This window comes from Sorex araneus, chromosome 10 (genome assembly GCF_027595985.1).
Source record: "Sorex araneus isolate mSorAra2 chromosome 10, mSorAra2.pri, whole genome shotgun sequence".
NCBI lineage: Eukaryota > Metazoa > Chordata > Mammalia > Eulipotyphla > Soricidae > Sorex > Sorex araneus.
Window position 1 is genome coordinate 48,250,291 of NC_073311.1, and position 22,109 is coordinate 48,272,399.

Sequence of the window (22,109 nt, forward strand, 5' to 3'; positions counted from 1 at the left end):
GGCCAACTCCCGTCCAAAGTTTGCCTCGCGCTTGCCCACCGCGTCATTCCGGTCGCCGCCTCCCGCCCGTGCAGGGAGCCCAGCCGGGACCCTCTCGCGTGCTCGCGGAGCTGCGGGCTTTACGCGCCGCAAAAATCGCCCAGCGCGCGGGGACCGCCCCACTCTGGGGCGCGCCCGCGGCTGCCTACCGCAGGCCGTGGGAAGAATCCCACACCGGTTTGATTTTTTTTTTTTTAATTTGGGGGAGGGTGGTTGGAGATCAGTTCAGACTCTACGTATGCCTGCCAGAGTCCTGTTTGTTTTGACCTTGAACATGCCAAATTCCTGGGCGCGCAAGTTTTGGCTCCCGGGAACTCGCGAGGAGGCGCTTCGCTCCAGCACTTCCCCGCGCTGCCTCAGGCACTTGTCGGCGCGCGGGGAGGGATAGGGAAGACCGGGAGCTCCCCGGGTCTCCGAGCAGTCGTGGGGAGGCATGGATGGGGATGGAGAGAGAGGGATGGAGCGCCAAGACTCTTCTAGAAGCCAAGTTTCCCCCACCCCGGACAGTTTCTAAGGCCCAGAGCGCACGGCTGGTGGGTGGGTGCTGCGCAGTGGACAAACCCCTTCTCCCCCCCATCCCAGCCTCCCCCACCGCTCTCCGGCTCCCGCGGGGGCCGACACCACCGAGTTAAAGAAGCGCCCCCCAGGCCGGACTTGGCTCCACCGGGTTGGGCGTGGTTCTGGGGGGAGTTGTCCGGTTAGGGCGTTGTTTTCCAGCAGGTTCTGTCGTGGAGTCGGGAGCTGGGGGGGGGGGGGGTTGAACCTGTCATTCTGGCGCCCGAGTGTGTGTGTGTGTGTGTGTGTGTATGTGTGTGTCTGTCTGTCTGTGTCTGTGTGTGTGTCTGTGTGTCTGTGTGTGTGCGCTGGGGAGGGGGAGTGGGGATGGGTGGGACAAGGGCCCCTGTTTTGGAGAGCTTGATCCGGCGGTCCCGACTGTCTGCAGGGGCCGGGGCTAGACGTTCACTTCAAAGCTTCAATTTTGCACCGGAAATGGTAGAAGCGTAACTGGAGACTCTAAAAACGAAATAAAACTTTGTTTCAGATTCGGCGGCTTGGCCCGCGGTGGCGTGGTTGGAGCGGAAAGGCAGTTTTTCTGGGCAGATTTCATTCATGTTGCTGCCTGTTGGTTTCCTGGGGCCTGAGGCAGAGATGCGGCGGGCGCGGCCGGCCTCTGGGGGTGCCAAGGGTGTGCAGTGGATGCGTGCGTGTTGGTGCGTAGCAAGTGTGCCCGGGAGTGCGCGCAGCCCGGAGCAGGCGTGAGGGGTGCGCGGTGGCTCAGAGCCTCTGAGAAACCGACCCTCTTCACCTGGCTCTGATCAGAGTTGGGGGAGGGGAAAGACAGCAAAGCGTGTGCGCGTACGTGTGTGTGTGCGGGGGCGGGGGGGGGATTGGGGAGACGACGAGGTCGAGACTTCCTTGGCATCCCTTTGCTAGAACCCTTTCTCCTCGGTTGGCTGTAGAGCTCGGAACCCCTAAAGAGCCGTTGTCTGAGAGGCGCCCTTCTCCCCTCCCCCACCACACAAAATCCTGACCTAGTTGGAAACGTGTGGCAGAAGGTATTGATCTTTGTTCTTTAGCCCTCACCTGCAAGACGCAGGAGCTTTGCACAGGATCGTGCTTTCTCTGGAACCCGACCCCACTCCAGCCCTCATCCTTGCAAAACAAATACAGCGGCCGGACCGGGCCTCAACTTTCTACCCACAGTGCCAATCCATTACCTCTGCGTCTCCCTGCAGCGTTGCAGAAGTCCTTCCCCAGGACTCCCCACCTCCTTTCCCCTTCTACCCATCCTTAAAAAGACCCAGATCCTGTAGCTCTCTGTTTGGGTCACTAACCTCTATTTCCCCTCCCTTCCTCTCCCCCCTCCCCTCCCCTGCGTTTTTTGTTTTTTGTTGGGGTTTTTTTGTTGTTGTTGGTTTTTTTGTGTGTGTGTGTAGTATCCTAAGTGTCTTTAAAAGACTGTTTATCGTCTTTGGGCTAAGTACCATTTAAGGCAGGAGCGGACCGCAGACCACAGCCATGCTTTGGGACTGGGCAAGTATGCTTGGGGGTGGGGGTGGGGAGGTGCATCCTGTCATCCCAGACTTCCCATACCACAGAACTTAACTTCTGGGTTCCAGGGCCCCTTGGGCTATCTCTTGGTTTGAGAGAGGCTATAATTCCATTGTGATCTCTTCATCTCCTTCCTTTGACCTTGTTTTAAACAGCAGACCACTTATGCAGAGGGATTCAGGAATGAGTGATTCATTTCGCAGGTATCTGAGACATACATTAAACATCAAACCTATTTCTTAAACGCTTTTGCACGGCTGTCCTTCTGATCTGCCTTATTAAGGAGCTCACAGTATACATAATTGATCCCTAACCCCCCCCCCCTCCAGCCCCCAGCCCAGAGCATTGCTTATTCATTCATTGGAGAATTCATTTCTTCATGAATGGCTAAAGCAGTTAAGCTAGAGACTGAGGTATCAAGATAACATGCATCCCACCGTATTCTGTATGTTTGAACCACTGGAGCTTCGGGCTTGGCCTGACAGGATGCTGGGGCTATCCCAGTTAAAGAGAGGACCACCCCTATCCTGCTCTTGAGAGAAATAGGACTTCCCTGCCAGCACACCCTTCTCCTGGCCCCTCATTACCCACTGGCTTAACCAGACTCTGCATGATCCTGCATTTTTCCTGTTCCAGTTGATAAACCCCGGATCCCTGCAGACTGCCCTGGGTGTAGTGAGCTTGACCATGTCCATCTCCCACCAGACTGGAGGTCCAGGTCCAGGATTGGAGCTCATTGCCTTTTGTTAAACAATCATCTCCTGAAAGGAGCTATTGATTGTTGTTTCTAGAAATCTTTCTAGCCCACCCGGCCCATCCTACTGCCTCCCTGGTACCTATTCACCCTTTAAATTTGCTGCTCTTCCACTGTGGAGACCCCTGGAGGCAGGAAGCTTGTCACATGGGACTCAGAAGACAAAGACAGGTGGTTCCAAGTCACAGGCCCTGGTAGCTCTGAGAAATCACTTGCAGGGTTTGGGGTCTGAATTGGGGTGGAGAGGGGAAGAGCCTGCTTTACTTTTGGAACCAGTTTTATGTCTCTGATTTTTTTTTAAAAAAGCCGGCTTTTAAATTGCATTGCTTGTTTTGGGGTGGCCTCCTGTGCTACTTGGGGGAAGCGTGTGATGCTGGGGACTGAATCCTGGCCTCCCGCATGCAAAGAGCATGTGCTCCAGCTCTGTGAGTTCTCTCTTACCCTTTGAGTCAGAGCTGGGGGTCCCTGCTAAAGGACCCCAGTGAGAACCACTCTTCTGGGGGCTGGAGTTACGCGTTTGACTTGATTTAGCCAAAGCAGGGGGTGGGAGTGGGTGCAGAGTGGGAGGTGGGAGAAGCGTCAGAAATAAGCATCTGCATCCTGTCCCCTTGCCTGGGTCACTCATGCTACCATAAGCCCCACCCCCCCCTCCCAGAGCCTGCCTCTCTGACACAGTATGGGAAGGCTCTCTCCAGCATTTCTGTGGGGACTTTTAAATTTTTTTTTTTAATTGAATGACCGTAGATAGACCCCGACAAGGCTGTTCATGATTAGGTTTCAGTCATGCAGTGTTCCAACACCCATCCCTCCACCAATGTACATTTCCCAGCACCAGTGTCCTCAGTTTCCCTCCCGTCACCCCCCAACACCCCTAGTCTGCCTCCCCCCTCCCGACTCTCTCTCCCCTTTTGGGCATTGTGGTTTGCAATAGAGATACTGAGAGATTGTTGTGTATATCCCTTTATCTACTTTTATCTACTCTTAACACAGTTCTTGTCCAGAGTGATCATTTCCAACTACTGTTGTCACACTGGCCTCTCCTCTATCTTGCCTACCCTCCGTGTAAGGCCTTCCTGGCCGCAGCTCCACAGCCTGGGCCTCCCCACAGCTCTTGCCCCCTCCCTTGAGAATCCCGCCCACTTGCGTCTTCCCACCACCCTGTGGCTTGTCCATCTCTGCTGCTCCTTCCATAGCCCTCACCATGGCATTTAGCACTTAGTGGTTGCTAAATGCTGTTTGTTGACGAAATGGAACCAGCCCCTCGAATTTCAGGCAAAGTTTGCCCGTCAACATCTGTGATCAACAGCTGGAAAAGCCTCTACAGTCAGACCTCCTGGATTGGAATGTCAAGGCCACTATTTTCTCCCTGTGTGTTCCTGGGCATGTCGGCTAACCTCTCTGAGCCCATTTCCTCAGCTGGAAAACAGATCTCCTTATTCTGAGCATTGTATGAAATTGTACATATCAGGGCATTATGGTCTGCTGCCCTAATGGGGCTGGTATGGTATGTATCCTAGACAAACTCCTTCCCTTGGTGCAGTGGGAATAAAGTGTAGGATTCTTTTTCTAACACAATTCCCCTGCCTGATATTTACATCGTGTAATTCGATATATCCACCTTAAGAATTGAACCAGATCATAGGCTCTGTGCCAAGGCATCCAAAGATTGTTCGGTCAACGGAAAGATCCTTAAATAAACACTGTCAAACTTTCTAGGTGACAGAACTTCCCGGGCAGGTAGAAGAGAAGGTTCTGAGGCATATGAATTTTTCAGACACACGTTGCACTATAAACAGGGTTTGTGCATTTCCCGGCATTAAAACACATACGTCCATTTTATAAACAAAAGCATCTGTGAGTGAAATCATCTTTTAAGTGCTCACAGAATCTGAAGGAGAAGCTGGACAAAGCTTTCACCGTGGGACAAAAGATGAAGCTGTCTTTACTTTAGGAAAGATGAGCCTCGGTCAGGGAAGGAGCCAGGCTATAGAACGCCAGCCTGGTCTGTAGGAGGCCTCTGAGCAGAAGCCTGAAATAAATATATAAATACATGGAGAAGGAAAGAAAGGAAAAAAAGATCAGTTTGGACTTTTGACTCTGTTCCAAGTGATTGTGATTTTGCTGGATTTGGTTTTCTCATCTGTCAAATAAGGATTACAAAAAAAAAAAAAACCACAAGAAAGAGGAAACAAAAAAAAGAAAGACACTATGACACTATAAAGGAAGAAAGCCAAAACCTACCACATCGGGTGATTAAAAGTATCATATAGGATCTAGTGTGTGAAAATACCTGCCACATTGCTAATAATGGCTTCCTCACCCAAACAGAGCTTTCTGGCTGGTGGTAATAATAATACTTTAGGTTTTTTTTTTTCAATAGTCTCTTTCATTGCAGGGATCCCCAGTTACTTAGTAAACATCTATTAACATGATCCTTCACCCTCCCCCCTCTGGCCCCCAGCACTGGCTTGGTGAGTTGGTTGGGTTTGGGGTCTAGTGCCCCAAGATTCTGATGTTGGTTTCCAGCCTTCCCAGTAGCCTGCCTGTCCCCAAACTCGTTGTGCTATTTCCTGGAGCTGTGTCACAGGACTGGACAAAAAAAAAGTCACAGGAGAAACCAAGAGTCTCACAAAGAACAGTATAAGCTATCTGGGGAGCCCACCAGATTAGCGTGTTCCTAGAGCACATTTTTAATTAACGGGCTCACTGTAAATTACAACTTAGAATTTGGGTCAGTGAGGGTGATTGGGTTTTCCATGCAGACTCTTCAGTTTTGTACTGGGGCAGCTGCAAGAAGGGGGGTTTTCTTTTTTTTTTTTTTTTTTGCTTTTTGGGTCACACCCAGCGATGCACAGGGGTTACTCCTGGCTCTGCATTCAGGAATTACCCCTGGCCGTGCTCAGGGGACCATATGGGATGCTGGGATTTGAACCCGGGTCGTCCGCGTGCAAGGCAAACGCCCTACCCGCTGTGCTATCTCTCCAGCCCCAAGAAGGGGGGTTTTCTGAAGCAAACACCTAAAATAGCCACTAAATAAAATGTTGGGGTACCACCCTGATCCCCGCTCCCCCCCTCCCGCTTCCGTACACACACTCATAGACCTGGAGTCAGGAAGGGGTGCTGATGGTCGTTGGATGGATTGTAGATCTCTTAACTCTGGTCAGCACTAAGGTATGACATTGAGCCAGGTACCAAACTCATCTGTAAAATGGGTCTGATCACCTACTGAGAAATCAGCGATGGACATTGCAATTGGGCACCACAATTACTTGCAGTTTTCCAGTAAAGTGGGTATTGTGTTAGTAATAGCTATATTGTTTAGCATTCATTCTGTGCCAAGCTCTGTTTTTAATATGATTTGTATATGGTTTGGGTGTGTGGTGCTAAGGATTGAACACGTGTGAGGCATATGTTCCCTCTACTACTGAGCCATGTTTCCACAGGCAATGTTTTAAGAGCTCTCTGTGTTGAATTGTTCCAGTTATCTTAACTGCTATAAAAGAAAACCCCCAAATTTTGTGTTGAATGAAATAGAACGTCTTTCAGGTGGGGGGAAGGGGAGCACGCTCAGTGATGCTCAGGGATTATTCGTGGCTCTGTACTTAGGAATTACTCCTGGTGGTGCTCTGGGGACCATATTGGATGCTGAGGATCAAACCCAGGTTCGCCATGTGCAAGGCAAGTATCCTCCCCGTTGTACTATGTCTCTGGCCCCTTAGCTGTCCAATGTGCAGTGAGAGAAAGTGCATGTAAGCACCAAGACTGGTGGTATACTTGTTTTACTGTCAACAGGTGACAGTAAAGCTTATTGACTAGCTTTGTTGTCAACAAGTGGTCTCTAGGTGACAACAGGTGTCAGCAAGGGACAATCGGAACACCTTCCAGTACTCCAATTCCAATGCAACAAAGCTCCAACGCCTTGGACAGTCATCTGCTTATAGGTTGAGGAGGAGTGTGTGGAGGGCCTGAGGACTGGTGTTTGGGCCAAACCTGGACAATACCTCCATCCCCTGCGCCCATATTTTATTGCCAGATGTGTCATTGGTTCCTCCGGTCACTACATGTCTATGTGACTCATTCTCACACTTAGTTATGTTTCCCTTTCTTCCAGGGAAGAAATTCATTTTATAAGTAACCATTGAAGTTCAGGATCTCTGGGTAAAGCTCTGACCTGTTCAGTAATTGCCACCCCACTTGGTTCTGAGACCCAGTAGCCAACAGACGCCACTCTGTGTCCATCTTGCATCTTGGGAGAAAACTTATCAGGGAAAGGCAACTGAGGCAGAAACCCTGAAGCTGTTGGTACTTATCTGGCCTTGCCTAGGTGTGGGCTGTGTGGCCCTGCCTTGGTGTCTTGCTTTTGTCCAGATTCTGCTCTCTCTGGGAGGAAAGTCACCGTGCTCCTGGCTGGGCCTGTGTGAGGATCGTCTTTGTTCCTTTTTCTTCTTGCACACACCTCAAGTGGATCTTAGGAAGTATGGTTTCCCCGAGCCGCTCAATCTTTTGTAACCTAGTTCCTGCCTTTGAACTATTAGTGACTCAGGGGTTGTTTTAATGCTGCGACAGTAAAGGTCTTTGAACATCCAGACTTGATAGATTTTGCCGATGCAATTACCTCTACAACTTAGCAGGATTTTCACATATGGCATTTAGTATGCTCGTAGTCGTACCCCAAGTCATTTCCTAGACCTAATTCTCAAGCCTCGGTGATGCTTTTGTTTTCTCAATCCCAGGTCCCTCTTTTTCCTCTGGATTTAATAACTGCCCGAGGCCATCAGGTTTAGCTGAGAGAATTACTCCTCATTTGATACTTTACTAGAAAGTCTTCTCAATCTTTCTGCCTATTGTTTGGGAGCCAGGTCTCAGTCTTTCATCTCCCTACCATTCCTTTGCAATTTCACTTGCAAGCTAATTCATGCTGTGGTTCTTCTCTCTCCCTAATGCCTTGCTAAACCCAGCCAGAAACCATCAGCATTTTCAAACCTCTTCCTCTCAGAGCTCTGCCTTCTAAACGATCAGGCATGGCAATTCAACCCAACATCGTACTGCTAAAGAACATCGTTCCCCAGGTTCACCAGCTGCAATATCATACCCCATGTTTCCAAGCTAAGGCCACATATCACCATTTCACTGCTGCTTCCAATTTCTTTTACTTAGGATAATGCTAACTAACTCTTGCAGCAGGTAAATCCTGGCATGTTAGTGGAGAAACACAGAAGTGGGCTTCTCATTCACGTTGAGTTCAGTGGAGGAAGGGGAAGCACCTGGGTGGAGGGGCTGGCTCCTGGATCACGTGACTCCCAGGATCCTCGCTGAATGGGCCAGGAGAGAAGAGTGAAGGGTTGTGTGGGAGGGTTTTGTAGGATGGTCCCAGATGTCGGCATATGAATTCTTTCCACAGCCCAGCAAGCAGAACTTAGTCGTGTGGCTTCCGCCAGGTAAGAAGGGGTTGGGAATTATGGTCTCTGGCAGGGCCGCTGCTTCTGGCTGTAACTGTACAGATGGGAGGATATTTGTTCTCCAAAGAGTAAGTATTTTAGTCTCCATCACAGACCTATGAAACCAGAATTATTATTGCTATTACTACTACTGCTACTACTACTACAATGAGTAGAATTTCCATTTTATAGTTTAAGAAATTGAGGCACAGAAGATTGAAAGAATTTTTCTAAGGTAACAGGCTAGCAAGGGATTGGCTCAGATTTGGCTTTGGATTTTCATATAACAAAATAGCAAAACTTCAAATATTATATAGAGGGGCCAGGCATCTGGCAAAGTGATAGAGTGCATACCTTGCATGTGTAAATTTCTGTATTCAGTTCCCAAACTGCGTATGTTTTTATCAGACAAGCTATACCCACACACACACATATTTGATACTTAACAATATAAACAAGTGTCTCTGAATCTATATAAAAATAAAGTGGATGCAAAGTACTTTCCCCCCAGTCACAGGTCTAGTTCCCCGATCATCGCTTTCTCCCTTGCCTTTATGATCGCTGGTACTCTCCTGCACAGGAAGTGGGGTATGTCCGTGGGAAGTTCCCAGGCGTGGGTAAACCTCGGAGCCCTGAATGGACTCCTGACACGCTGGGACTTGCGCACATCTTCCCTCATGCTTCCATCACCCCCAGGTGTGTCTGGACAAGGAAGAGTCAGTTGCTGAGCCAGGCCCAGACTGGTTCACACATGAACGCTTCACCCCGTGCCTTGAAGAGGTGTTACTTGTCCCCACTTTACCGTGACACTGAGGGTGTGTGGGGGCCAGAACTGAGGCCCAGGCAAGTTCAATAACTGGTTGGGAGAGGGTCCTTGGGGGTGGGGCTGGGCTATGGGTTCCAGAGCCTCTGTTCTGAGTACAGGATGGGGTGGAATCTAGTTTAAGGGATCCTTTCAGAAGATTCCAGAAATATTCCCATGCAGCTCAAGAGGTTTGTGTTGGTGCTGGTGGTCATGGCTGATGTCTATGTGAATACACGTGTGTATGTATATGATATACATGTATATATCATATACATACACATATGTATATTATGTACATATATATCCTTGGGTACATATATTTATATACATAATATTTTGGGGTTTGGAGCTACATCCAGTAGAGCTCGGGGCTTCCTCCTGACTCCATGCTTAGGGGTCACTCTTGGTGGCCCTCAGGGGACCATATGCAGTGTCGGGGATCGAACACAGATCAGCCACATGCAAGTGCTGTTTCCACTGTAGAACTGTTCAGGCCCATTCCTGGGTTTTAGCCCCCCCGACTTCCTGAATTTGCTGTTTGTTTTGGGAGTCCAGTTGTGTGCATTCTCCTCACCCGAGGTCCCAGGGAGTGTGTCACCACCGAGCCTGCAGGAAGATAGCTCTGTCTACACCCCGCCTGGCTGGGTAAGCTCAACCTTACTCAAACTGAGCACAGGGGCTGGCAGTGCTGTGAGACTGTCCTGATCCTTCCCAGACCACAGCACTGGGGCCTCTTGGACGAGCAAGGCAGGTGGACTGGCCAGTGTTCAGATGCCAACTCCACTGCCTTAAAGCCCACGAGTCTCCCTGAAGCTGCATCTGCTCCTCTGCTGGGTGAAGATACCGGTAGCTCTTCCTCGCAGGGGTGCAGCGAGGCGAGATGGTTGATTCAGGGAGTATCCTTGGAGCAGGATTGGCCACAGGATGTGGGGGGGATAAAAAAAATTACCTTACTGCAATCAAGTATTATGTAGGAGCGCCTGACCCTTAGATTAAAGATCTGTTCCCTGTAAGCCCTTCCTTCCTTCCTTCCTTCCTTCCTTCCTTCCTTCCTTCCTTCCTTCCTTCCTTCCTTCCTTCCTTCCTTCCTTCCTTCCTTCCTTCCTCCCTCCCTCCTTCCCTCCCTCCCTTCCTTCCTTTCTTCTTTCCTTCCTTCCTCTTTTCCTTCCTTTCTCCCTCCCTTCTTCCCTTTGTTCCTCCCTCCCTCTAGCCCTGGACCTTGTTTCTTTCACTTTTATCTTGTGAAACACTACCAGTGGCTTGTCAGTAACCAGCCTGGCCAGATTTGGTGGCTTTCTAGCTTGATGATATCAGGGCATTAGTCTGGCCTCTCGGTGACTCAGTCTTCCCCTTTGTTTAACGAGAGTAATAACTTAGCAGGTAATAGCTAAGCAGAGGGGTATGGCTTGAGTGAGCTGAAGCCTGGCAGATTGGGTGGATAAATAAAACACTGTCTGTGAGTAAAAAGGGAAGGTGCAAAGGACCTGTGGCAGAGGGAACATGCGGAGGAGGAAGAGGAGGAACACAGCCAGTGGAAGAGTAGACAGCGGATGAGCAGTGGAAGCGCCTCATTTAGTTAGGATCCAGCTGATCATAGGCTGGATTCACGCCACTTCCGGCTGCCAACAGGTGAGAACATCTGAATCCAATTCACAGACCCCCATGCCTGCGCCTCTGAAAGCAGTGAGAATTGCAGCCTGAGCCCTAAAACCTCTGCCTGCCTCAGAGGTGGGGCTTGGCGCCAGTGTGTGTCCTTGCTTTCTCCCTAATCCCGGCTCCAAGGGCCAGCCCAGGGCTGAGGCTGGGCCTCGGAAGCACATGGACGGAACCCTAACTCTGCTCTCTCTGCACACCTCTGAGTTGCTTGAACTTGGCAGGGGGGGCGGGGGGAGCAAGGCGGGTGCAGAAAGCAGGTACTCCCCTCCCCCCTCAGCTGCATGGTGCAGCCTTTTCTGCCCTGATTCTGGGGCTGCCGTGGGGGCTGGCCTCTCCCTGGGGATCCAAACCAGGCTGGGTTTCTGCCCGCCTGGAGCTTGGGCCAGACCGAGACGGGTTTAGTTTATGCAGCCATAAGCTTCCCTCAGGAGAGGCGCATGGCAGGGACAGGGGTGTCATAGGACACTGCTCAGATGTGGGGTGTGGACTAGCTGCCTCTCCCCGGGGGTAGCCACATCAGACACTCGGCTGTGGAGCCGGGTTAGGGCTCATGGGGTCAGGGGAGCTGAGCTGAGCGTGTCCGGGTGATGCCAGCTCTCAGACTGCACAGTCCTGCCCCCCCCCAGTGCCCCCCCACCCTGCTCCCCCATCCAGGGGTCAGACAGAGGAGGCGTCTCTTGCAGCCTCTTTTCCGGGTCATAGGGGCAGGCTGGCCAGAGCTGCTGTCCCCAAGGTGGGGCTTCTTTTCTCCAGAGCCCCCCTATGCCCAGTGGTTCTACTGATGATCTGGCTACAGGGCCGGTTTCTCCCTCCTCAGCTGGGGGCGAAGGGATGGACCAAGAACAAACAGTGGCCGAACCTCCCTGAGACTTGATTCGCCTCTGAAAAATCCCAGGGGAGTTGCAAGGCTCCCAGACACCATCCGACGTGAATGTCAATGACTCCGAGTCATTCTTCCGTTGTTTGGTCGGTGCCTGTTTACCGAGCGCCGGTCATGCACGGGGCTCTGTGCGCCCAGCGGCCGCCACTGCCCAGAGAGACCGACACGCGGGGCTTCCCGGCACCTGAGTTTGTTCTCGTGGGGGGCCCTGAGCTGCAAATGTCATGATGCAGCAAACCTAAGGAAGTGATCTAGGCTATTAGAAAGCGATGTCTCCTGTGGATAAACTCAGTGTCCAGGGGGTTGGCAGGACTGTGGTCAGGTGGTGGCACTGAGAATGTGACAGTGATGCAGAGAGCGGATGGGGGTGGGAGATTTCGCCTTGTGAGTATCTGTGAGCAGGCTTCCAGGCAGAAGGAATGGCCGATGTAAAGGCCCTGTGGTAGACTAGCAAAGAAGCCATGTGCTGGGAAATGAGGAGTCAGCCAGGAGGGCACGGGGTGAGAGTAGAGAAGTGAGGCTGTGGAGCTATGATAGAAACCAAGTTTTCTTAGGGAATGGGAAGTCATTGAAGTTTTTGCATAAGGACTTGTTTATTTACTTATTTTTGGTTTGGCGGTGGGGGGGGGGACACTCCTGACAGTGCTCAGGGTTTACTCCTGGCTCTGCACTCAGGGATCACTTCCTGGTGGGCTTGGGAGACCATGTAGGGTGCTGGGGAATTGAACCCGGGTCAGAGAACCTGCATGCAAGGTGAACACCCTATCCACTATACTACCTCTTCAGCCTGAATCAGGACTTTTTAAGATTTAAAGCCTCCCTTTGGCTGCTGGTTGGAAAAAAAAAAGACTCAAGAAGAGCAAGTGTGAAGACAGAGAGACTGGACTGGGAGACCAGCAGTAATCCAGTAATCCCAGGAGGGGGCGGTGAGGGGCCAGGGCAGTAGCAGGGGAAGGGGACTCAGAGAGGCTGGCTTTGGGCCATCACTCAAAGACAAGAGGTTGGTGCTGGCTTGGGGATGGGGTGTGAGGGGAGCAACGGGAGTCAAAAATAACTCCAGGGATTGGGGTCCTGACCCCTGGAAGGACAGTTGCCGAGAGTTCAGGAAAGGCATGAATCAAGCCCAGCCAGCACAAGGTTGGAGGGAGTGAAGGATCAGGACAGTTGCCATGAATCAAGGAAGGCATAAATCAGCCGTGGCGGGCACAAGGTTGGGGAGAGTGGAAGGATTGGGAGAGCTGTTTGGGGCATGCTAGGACCGAGGTGGCTTTTGTCTGTGTGGGCAGAGATGGATCGTCCTGCTTGGCGTGATGGAGAGAGGCTTGGGCTGGAGGAGGGAGGAAGTCTGGGGGTTGGGAGCATGCAGAGATATTTAAAGCCACGAGACGGAATGAAGGCACACATAGGTGCACACAGGGAAGCAGGAAACCCGGACAGAGTCCTTTCTTGTGCTGGGCAAGGAGAGCAGGTCAGGGGGACCAGCGATTCCTCAGCCGGCGGAAGTGAGTGCCTGGAGGCGGAAGCCATCATGTGGGTCCTGGTTGGCTACCGCAGCGCCCCCCAGCGGTGGGGCATTTCTCTGCACCCCTCGGAAATGTTGGAGGCTGGTGACCAAGCAGCCAGGATGCACTTCGTAGAAACCACACTAACCCTAATGACCGAGATAGACACCGCACGTATCTCAAGGGGATGGAGAGAAAACAGCCTCACAGTGGTAGCAACCAGCAGGGAAGACTAGGAAAAACCAGCGCCTTCGGTCTGGGCTCTCCTACTCTTGGCGGTGCTCAGGGGACCCTGTGGGATGCTGGAGATCAAATCCGAATTTGCCGCATGCAAGATAGGCGCCTTACCTGCTGTGCTATTGCTCTGGCCCCTGTTGAAACCAGTTTTACCCAAGTGACTCCGTCCAGAATCCCTCAAGCCCAAGGTAGAAGGAAGTGATGCTGGGGTCTGATGACGCAGGGGGTGTAAGCTGGCAGGTCCCTACAGTGGTATGGTCAGGGTGGCAGGGCATGACTTTGAGACCTCACTGCTGAGTCCCACCCAGGGCTGCCCCTTTCTGGCTATACCCCCTGGGGCTAATTCTCCCTGGGCCTCTGTGGTCTCCCTTCTAGGATGCCCACTTCGTAGGAGGGTGCAGGCGTAGAAGGATGTGCCAAGGCTGCAGACACATAAGGGAGGGCAGTTAATGCCTGAGGTCTGGGGGCACCTGACTCCCCCACCCTCTGGGACCCCAATTCCAGCATGCATCTCGCTGGCCCGCAGACTCCTCAGCCTGGTTACCCGACTCGTCTTCATCCTCTTCCTGCTTCTCGTGCCCCTTCAGTGTGTCTTAGTGAATACAGGAGCTGAGCGGGGACTTTCGTCTGCCCTGTTCACCCCAGGGAGCCCCAGTACCGAGAACAGAGCCTTCGCCCGATGGACACAGAGTGTGATTGTGGCCTTTGAAATGGGCCTCCTTGGACTGAGCCCCACCGGCTGCCCAGCCTTGCCCATTGGCGGCTGGCTGGAGTCTTCCTCTTACGTTCCCAGAGCTGGAACTCTCCGCCCACCAGGACTGGCTCCTCTTTGAAGAGCAAAGAGGAAACAAGTGCTCATTCCTCCTTTATTCCCGCTTTGGATTGGGGTTTGCAAACCAGATCTTCCCCACGTCAGGTGTGGGGTGGGAGTGCAGAGATTAGTGTGGGGTGGTGAGGCAGGTGGCTGATAAGCAGGAAGGGGCCTTGGGGGAGGTCCTGAGCTGAAGAGCTGTAGCAGAGCCTGAACCCCAGGTCTCTGAACCCATCACCTTCTGTCCAGGAAATGTGGAAAAGCAGTGTCCTTGGATCTCTTTGCTGGGGTGGGGCTAACTCCAGGGATTTAAAAAAAAACAAAAACCCAGCACCTGGGGCTGGAGCAACAGCACAGCGGGTAGGGAGTTTGCCTTGCATGCAGCCGACCCGGGTTCGATTCCCAGCATCCCATATGGTCCCCTGAGCATGGCCAGGGGTAATTCCTGAGTGCAGAGGCAGGAGTAACCCCTGTGCATCGCCGGGTGTGGTCCAAAAAGAAAGCAAACAAAAAAAAAACCAACACCTGCAGGACCTGGACATGTGCTGGGCGCTTCCCTCTGGTCTCAGCAGCCTGGCAGTGATGATGTCAGCCGTGTGAATTCCACTACACAGATGGGGGTGCAGCAACTCTGTCCCCTCTGCCTGCTTGCCCTCAGCAGACTCTCTGTCACCCAGGCTGGCCACCGAGAGCAAGAGTGCCAGGTGACACGTGGACAATTCCGTCCATGCTCTGAGGAGGTCCAGATTGATTCGGGCCCCAGTGGAGGCAGCAGGTTGGTCCCACCGGCGAGTTGTTAAATGATGGATGGATGGATGGATGGATGGATGGATGGATGGATGGATGGATGGATGAGCTGATGAGACTAGAAAGATCAAACCTCCACTCGGCTCATCCTTTCTCTTGGGACTTGCTTGCGTTTCCTCTGTCTCTCCTTCTGGCCCTGTGGGGACTGTTTGGGGGCCCTGGTGTCACAGGTCAAGTGGCCCTCACAAACACCTGTAGCCCCTCTGGTTATACGAGGCAACAGTAGAACCGTCCACTTGGCCCCCTCCCCGAGCAGCACGATGCTCATGACGCACATGCTTGATCCCGAGCTGGTTTAACCTGGTGTTTCCATGACAGCTCAGAGCTGCCTCATCTCCCCTCCTCCCCGGGGAACCGACTCACCTGCCAAGAGGCTGGCGCTTCGTGCAGTGCAGTGAGGGCCCACGGGGAGGCTCGAGGAGCTGTTTGCTATTTATCAGGCCATGCTGATTGTTCGCCCCCACAGGGCTCTGTTATTATGAATTCCTCAGACTCTCGTAGTGTATTAAGTCCTGCCAGTTACTTCCTTCAATATGCATTGCAAGCCTGAGAGGCCTCAGAGGCTGTTGGCCAAGGTCACCAGTAGGGGGTAGTACCAAGCCTCATCGCCTTCCCAGTCCAGGGCTGCTTCTGTGCTCCTAGCGCATAGTAGGTGCATCAAACTCACAGGGGACTGAATATCCCAAGACAAGGACCCCACCTGAACCCTTTTCACTATGCAGGAGTTATTATCCCCAGGTTCAAACTGCCCCCACCCCCCAACCTTCAGGCACATTCTGTCTTTCAGAACCTGGTAGAAACTTGACTGACTTTGGACCCCAGCATTACCATCTTTATCTGTGGGAAGTAAAGTGTTTCATCATGGACCCAACCATGCTGGGTCCACGTGTAGATCAGAAGCCATAGAAAGAGGGGCTGGAGCACAGCAGGTACAGTGTTTGCCTTGCACGCAGCCGACCCGGGTTTGATTCCCAGCATCCCATATGGTCCCCTGAGCACCACCAAGAGTAATTCCTGAGTGCATGAGCCAGGAGTAACCGCTGTGCATCGCTGGGTGTGACCCAAAAGGAAAAAAAAAGAAAAAAGAAAGAGAGGGGACTGGGGCAGGGGACCCTGCTGCAACATCAGAGCCTCTGCCAGGTTCTGCAGAACACAGCTGACAACTTCGCCAACTTCCCACTGACTTGGAAAAGGTGGGTCTCCATTATGAGCCCTTCCAGTTTACCTCCTGGTGGAACTTTCTAGAAGAATCTATGGCCCAGTCTGAGCAAGCTGTTTTTGAAGGAAAACCAGGCCCATTAAGGCCCCAAACCCAGGATGCTGCTGTAAAATCCCTACTGTTCCCACAGGAAAAGATCAATAAGGTCAAAGGTAAAGATCAATAAGGTCAAAGGTCAAAACCAGACCCAATAAGGCCCCCAAACACAGGATACCGCTGTAAAATTCCTTTCATTCCCACACAAAAAGGTCACCCCATGTTGCACTGGATATTTGAAAAGATGGGGTATGCCAGTTGGAGGTGTGCTTCTAGATGCTGAATTTCCTCCCTGAATTGTTTTTGTCCAGAGTTTTCTATTGTGGGGAGCACGACATGTGGAATCCCCTATACATTCCCCTTCCAGGAACTTGGCTATGGTCTCAATCACTCATCGAGGCCTCCCTAAAGTTTAGGAAAAGGAACTTTGGGGGTACCAAAGGTACAGTTCAGCTGGTAGCGTGCTCGCCTGGCCTGCAGCTGACCAGGTTACTGGTCCCTCATAGGGTTCCCCAGGCCCCAGCAGGGGTGATCCTTGAGCGTAGAGCCAGTAGTAAGCCCTGAGCATCACCAGGTGTGAACCTCGTGCTCCCAAGGAATAAAACAAAGAGGAAAGGAAAGGAGTTTTTCATGGAGTGAGAAGAGGGCGTTGATTGCCCACCATAGAGCAAGGAACGCTTCCATTTGTTTTCATTTGCATCAAGCGAGGGGATGTGTCTTGTTTCTGAGGTAATAGAAAAGAAGCAATCGCATGTATGTGTGTATATGTGTGTACACATGTGTGGTAGCATGTGTGTATGTGTGTGCACATGTTGTGTATTACACACATCCCGCATGGGCACCAGTTCCACGGAATTGTCAGAAACCAGGTATTTGCTACAGTTTGTACTACAAATGTGAAACTGCACAGGCAATTTTCAACATTCCCTAAACTCTGCTCTTCAAGGCATCCCACCCAGTCACCCCTACACATGCTTGTTAATGTTTACCTTTTGGCTGGAAAACCTCTGTAATAATTTTGCTTATACCATATTTTTTGCTGTCTGTTTGTCTTACCTGTTTTCAGGTGGGCCCTAATTTCTCTGGCATTAATGTGTCTCTGCAGGGATTCTTCCAGAATGAGAGGGTCTGTACAGTGTCTCTCCTGGGTGAGGCAACTGTTATCAATGTTGACTTCAGGAATTCAGGATGGAAACTTACGGGTTTGGGGGTAACATCATATCGGGGCTTAATGACATGGTCATGAGTTATGGCTTTGCGGGTCTCACATTCTGGAGCTGAGAATTCCCACTTTTGAGGCTTTGGAGACTTTTCTAGCTGGTAAAAGACCCAGGGGGAAACAGGAGAGTGTCCTGCCTGAAACGGTCCTGAGCTTGTGGGGTGCAGAGAGAAGAAGAGGCAGATAAGAGGCGATGGTGGTGGTGAAAGTGCGGGACCTTTGTGCACCCAAACCACACAGAATAACACGATTGTAACCTCTTTACCTGAACTTCAATAGAAAATAAAAAGAAAAGGAACCGAGTGAGGGGCTGATGAGGAATCTCAGAGGGCTAGAGCATATGCCTCCTGCACGAGGCCTGAGTTTCACTCTGGTGCTGTGTGGTCCCCAGCACTGTGGTCCCAGGGAGCATCAGGGAGCTGGGTCCGAGCATTGGACTGTTGGCTCTGATTCGTCAGTCGCACAGGAGTGACCCCAGAACTCCCAGAACCTCTTCCTGTAACCTGTTTGCCTTTCCTCTAAGCCTACAAGGTCTTGGAGGGCAGAGTTTGGATTTTTCCATCCTCTGGTCCCTTTCCCTGTGCTGTGTACTCAGTAAAGACATCACCCTCCTTGAATCAGAGCCCAACCCAGTGTATTCTATTAGGGCTTGCTGATTGCTAAAGGTAGCCAGAGGCGAAGGTGCCATCTTTGACCAATAAGAACGCTTAATTTTAATTGGCTAACCTGATGTCAGATTGTGGTTGGCAGCTAATGTCAGATCCAAATGACCAGTGAGTGGTGACATCCCAAGGCAGCGGGTCAGCCCAAGGTTGAAGAGGCAGGTCTGATATCACAGAAGCTTGTATTTCTGCCCTGCTCACCATGGCGTTTGGTTGGTGTCTTTAAGGCATCCTCATGATCCCAGGATGGCTGTTTTAGCTCCAGCCATCACATCCATTTCCTGTGCTGAAAGAAACAGGACTTGATTTGGAATCACATGACTGAAAGGAAGGGCGGAGAGGAGCTATTCCGGGTGGACTAGAAGTTTGAGCAGAAGTTTAGGAGTGGGAATTAAAATCACTTTTCTATGACAGAGAGTTTCTTGCCCGCACGCCTGGCTATCTTCCCCGGGGCCCCTCGGAGGGGATGGGCTCCAGCTTCCCTCCCCACCCCGAGCAGAGCTCCCAGCGGCCAAAGACCACCGGAACCTAGCTACAGCCATGCTCGAGGCCCCTCTCCACATGTTCAGACAGGCCTCACGCATGAAGGTACCAGCAGAGGAACCCAGGTGTATGTAATCCCATCAACAGCCAACATCCAGAGACTTAAAAGCGAGCTCCCAGAAGTGCGCTTTGCGGCCAAGCAATATCTTGTAGCCTATTTCTCCCTCTGGGAGAAACTGTCAAGCTTCTGAGAGTTTCCTGCCCACATGGGACAGCCTTGCAAGCTTCCCATGGTGTATTCATATGCTAAATCCAGTAACAAGCTGGATCCCATTCCCCTGACCCTGAAAGAGCCTCCAGTGTGACATCGTTGGGAGGGCCGAGTTGAGAGAGACTTCTAAGATCTCAGGGAAAGGACGAATGGAGAGGTTACTGAGCCCGCTCGAGAAATTGATGATTAATGTGGATTTCGTGGTTTGTGATTCGTGATCTATATGACTTTATTTGAAGCAAGAAAAATTAAAGGTTGGTGGAAAGGGGGCCTCCTGGTAGAGCCAGCATCCCTTTAAGGAACTTCCTGGGCATTACCTTAAAGTTCCTGCTACTGTTTCTGGTCAGCACTCAGCCACCGTCACCATCGTTCCAAGGGAAGTTCCGACATGCAGTCCTTTAGTGGGACGTATTTCCCCACCCTTCCCCAGCCCTTGGTATGAGCCCATTTAGTGGGGCAGGAAGGGTTGGGGGTTTGGTTTGGGAGAGAGCCCACAGTGGCTGGTTAACGGTGCCTGCCGTAGCTGGGGCTGAACTCCATGTCTGTCAAACAAGGCACGAGCCCTTGCTTGGCTGTTTACTGCCTCACAATCCCGGAACGTCAGGCTGGTTTCTCCAAGATCTGACGCGCAGACAGGTGATGCTTTCCCCTCCTATTAGTATTGAGGGCAGCGTGGCTTATAACAGCTCCTGTGCTATTGTCTCGTATTTACAGACTGTAACAGCCCCTGCTAGTACCAATAACCCTCAATATTGCCGACATTGGTAACCCTCCTCCACTGTCCCGAGGTCCCTTCCCCCGCCTTTGCAGCTCCTCTGCACTGTTCTAATTGGCCATCGTTCAGGGTTTGTTTCCATTGTGGATTGTCCAGTCCTAACCTTCGTGCGGAGGCTAGAACCCAGGGCTTCCTTCACACACGTACGGCATGTGCCTGCCTGAGTCCCCGCCCCGGCCTCAGATGGTTTCTATTAGTTTCTTTGGAGGGAGGGATTGGGCCACAGCCAGTGATGCTCAGAGGCTGTGCTTGGAGTCATTCCTGGTGGTGTCAGAGGACCATGCAGGGCCAGAAGTGGAAGCTGGGCCTTCTGTGTGCGAGGCCCGAACCCTGCCCATGGATCTGTCTCTCCAGCACAATTTTTTTCTTGGTTCATCTTTGTTTGTTTTACAAAGCTGGGAGTTGAACCCAGACCGTGCCAGATACAAGGCAAGTGCTCCATTAACCAAATTTCCTTTTATTTTTTTTTTAATTTTAATTTTGGCAAGGTTCCTTTGTATATATGTTTTATTTATTTATTTTATTTTTATAAAGTTGTTCATGATGATTTATTGCGTTTAGTATTCCAACACCAATCCCACCGCCCGTTACAGCTTCCCACTACCGTTACTTCCAGTTTTCCCAACCACCACCCAAGCCTGCCCTAATAGCGGGCCCTAAGTAATTTACTTGGTATTGCTTGTTATGAATAATTTTCTAAAAAAGATTTTCTTAGAAGAAAGCGTGTGAAAATTGCTGCATCTCACCCTGGAGCTATTAAGTCCTTGTATAAAAGATTACTAACATCTTGTTACAGCTGAGGCCTTGTGTGCTAATATATTTCTCAATCGAGATTGGTTGCCTTTGCATTCAGTTGGGTGTGCCACTCCTGGAATATCAGTTCAACCAGATTTCTTAACACCCCACAGATGAGCGAGATTATCTGGCTGTTTCTATTTCCCCTTCTGACTCACTTCATTTGGCTTGATGCTAATTCCATTCAAGTTGCAGTAAACTGCATGATCTCATCTTTCCTCATAGCTGAGTAGTATTCCATTGTGCATATATAGAGTACATTTTCTTTATCCACTCATCTCTTTTCCAACACTTGGGTTGTGTCCAGATCTTGGCTAGTGTAATTAATGCTTGTAATGAATGTAAGTGTGCATATGTCCTTTCAGATTAATGATTTTATGGGTTTTTTTATTTTTGAGAGGGTAGGTGCATAGGAGGGAACTCACTAGGTCATTTAGAAGCTTTATTTTAAACTTTCGGAGGAGTCTCCCACCATTTTCCACAAAAGCTGAACCAGACAACATTCCCACCAGCGGAGAATAAGGGTTCCTTTTTCACTTCATTTCCGAAAACACTGGTTGTTTCCAATCTTTCTTGATTACATGCCACCATCACAGGTGTGAGATGATATCTCACTGGTGTTTTGATTTGCATTTCTCTGATAATCACTGGTAATGAACACTCTTTTATATGCCTCCTGGCCATCCGTATGTCTTCTTTTGGGAGGTGCCTGTTCACTTCTCACCCCATATTTTTGATGGGGCTGCTCTTTGTGTTGTTTGCTGTTGTTGTCGAGCATATCTATCTGAGCTATTAGTTCTGCACACAAGTGCTTTTATTTATTTTTTTTTGACTCATCCTGAACCCCCAGAGTCATTGAATTCTAATTGATCTTCAAAATGGGTGATGGTTGATGCTGCAGTCAAGGCCTGTTTATCTCTTAACACCAAGGCACAGGCCTGGTTCTCGAATCGCTGAAGAACCAAGGTGGGCCCAGGCCAGGCCCTCTCAGTCCTTGTCCTGGATAATAGGCTCAGCTCGAATTCAGGGCCGCTTGAGTTACAACATGGATTGAATCTGGCATTTTTGTAGGCTTTTGTTTAGCAACCTGATTAATACGAGTGAATTGCCTTTTTTTTTTTTTGATTGATTTCCTGTTCAAGTCATGCAGTTGGACAGAGGAACTCGAGAAAAGATGAGCTTCAGGCTAGGAAGTGTTCAATATGCTCAGCCTTAACTGAGTGGTGAGGATCTTCCAGCCCAATCGTTGGTCCCAGCTCACTGGACTGGCCTTTGGCTGGACGCCCGCCTCACTGCACCCACTGAGGTTCCTTCTGCCTGGGCGGAGAGAGCCTTTTTGGCAGGGATTTCTGTTTGCAGGGATCTGTGTTTGTGAAATATCTTCTCTGAGATCATCACATACGATCTCAGGCTTGAAGGGTCCATGGAGACAGAAGACCCTGCACAAGCCCATAGACCCTTGCCTTGGGCCTGAGCAAGTCTCTCTGGGGCCCCTTGTGAAACAAGTCAGTGCTCCTACTCTCTGGTCTCAGAGATCTCTCCGAGAGTAGGCTTTATGGATTTGGCCATCAAAGACAATGAGAAAGAGAATCTGTCTTGCCTGTTGAGAAAAAGGGCTTGGGGGTGGTAAGGGTCTTTAGATTCTTCAACTTTGAGAGATGAAATACC

General features: G+C 50.9%; 1 protein-coding gene across 4 annotated transcripts in view; it reads left to right on the plus strand.

Moving 5' to 3' along the window:
* ABTB3 (ankyrin repeat and BTB domain containing 3) overlaps nt 1-22,109 on the plus strand; it is a 246,842-nt gene that overhangs the window by 2,141 nt on the left and 222,592 nt on the right. The window lies entirely within an intron of this gene.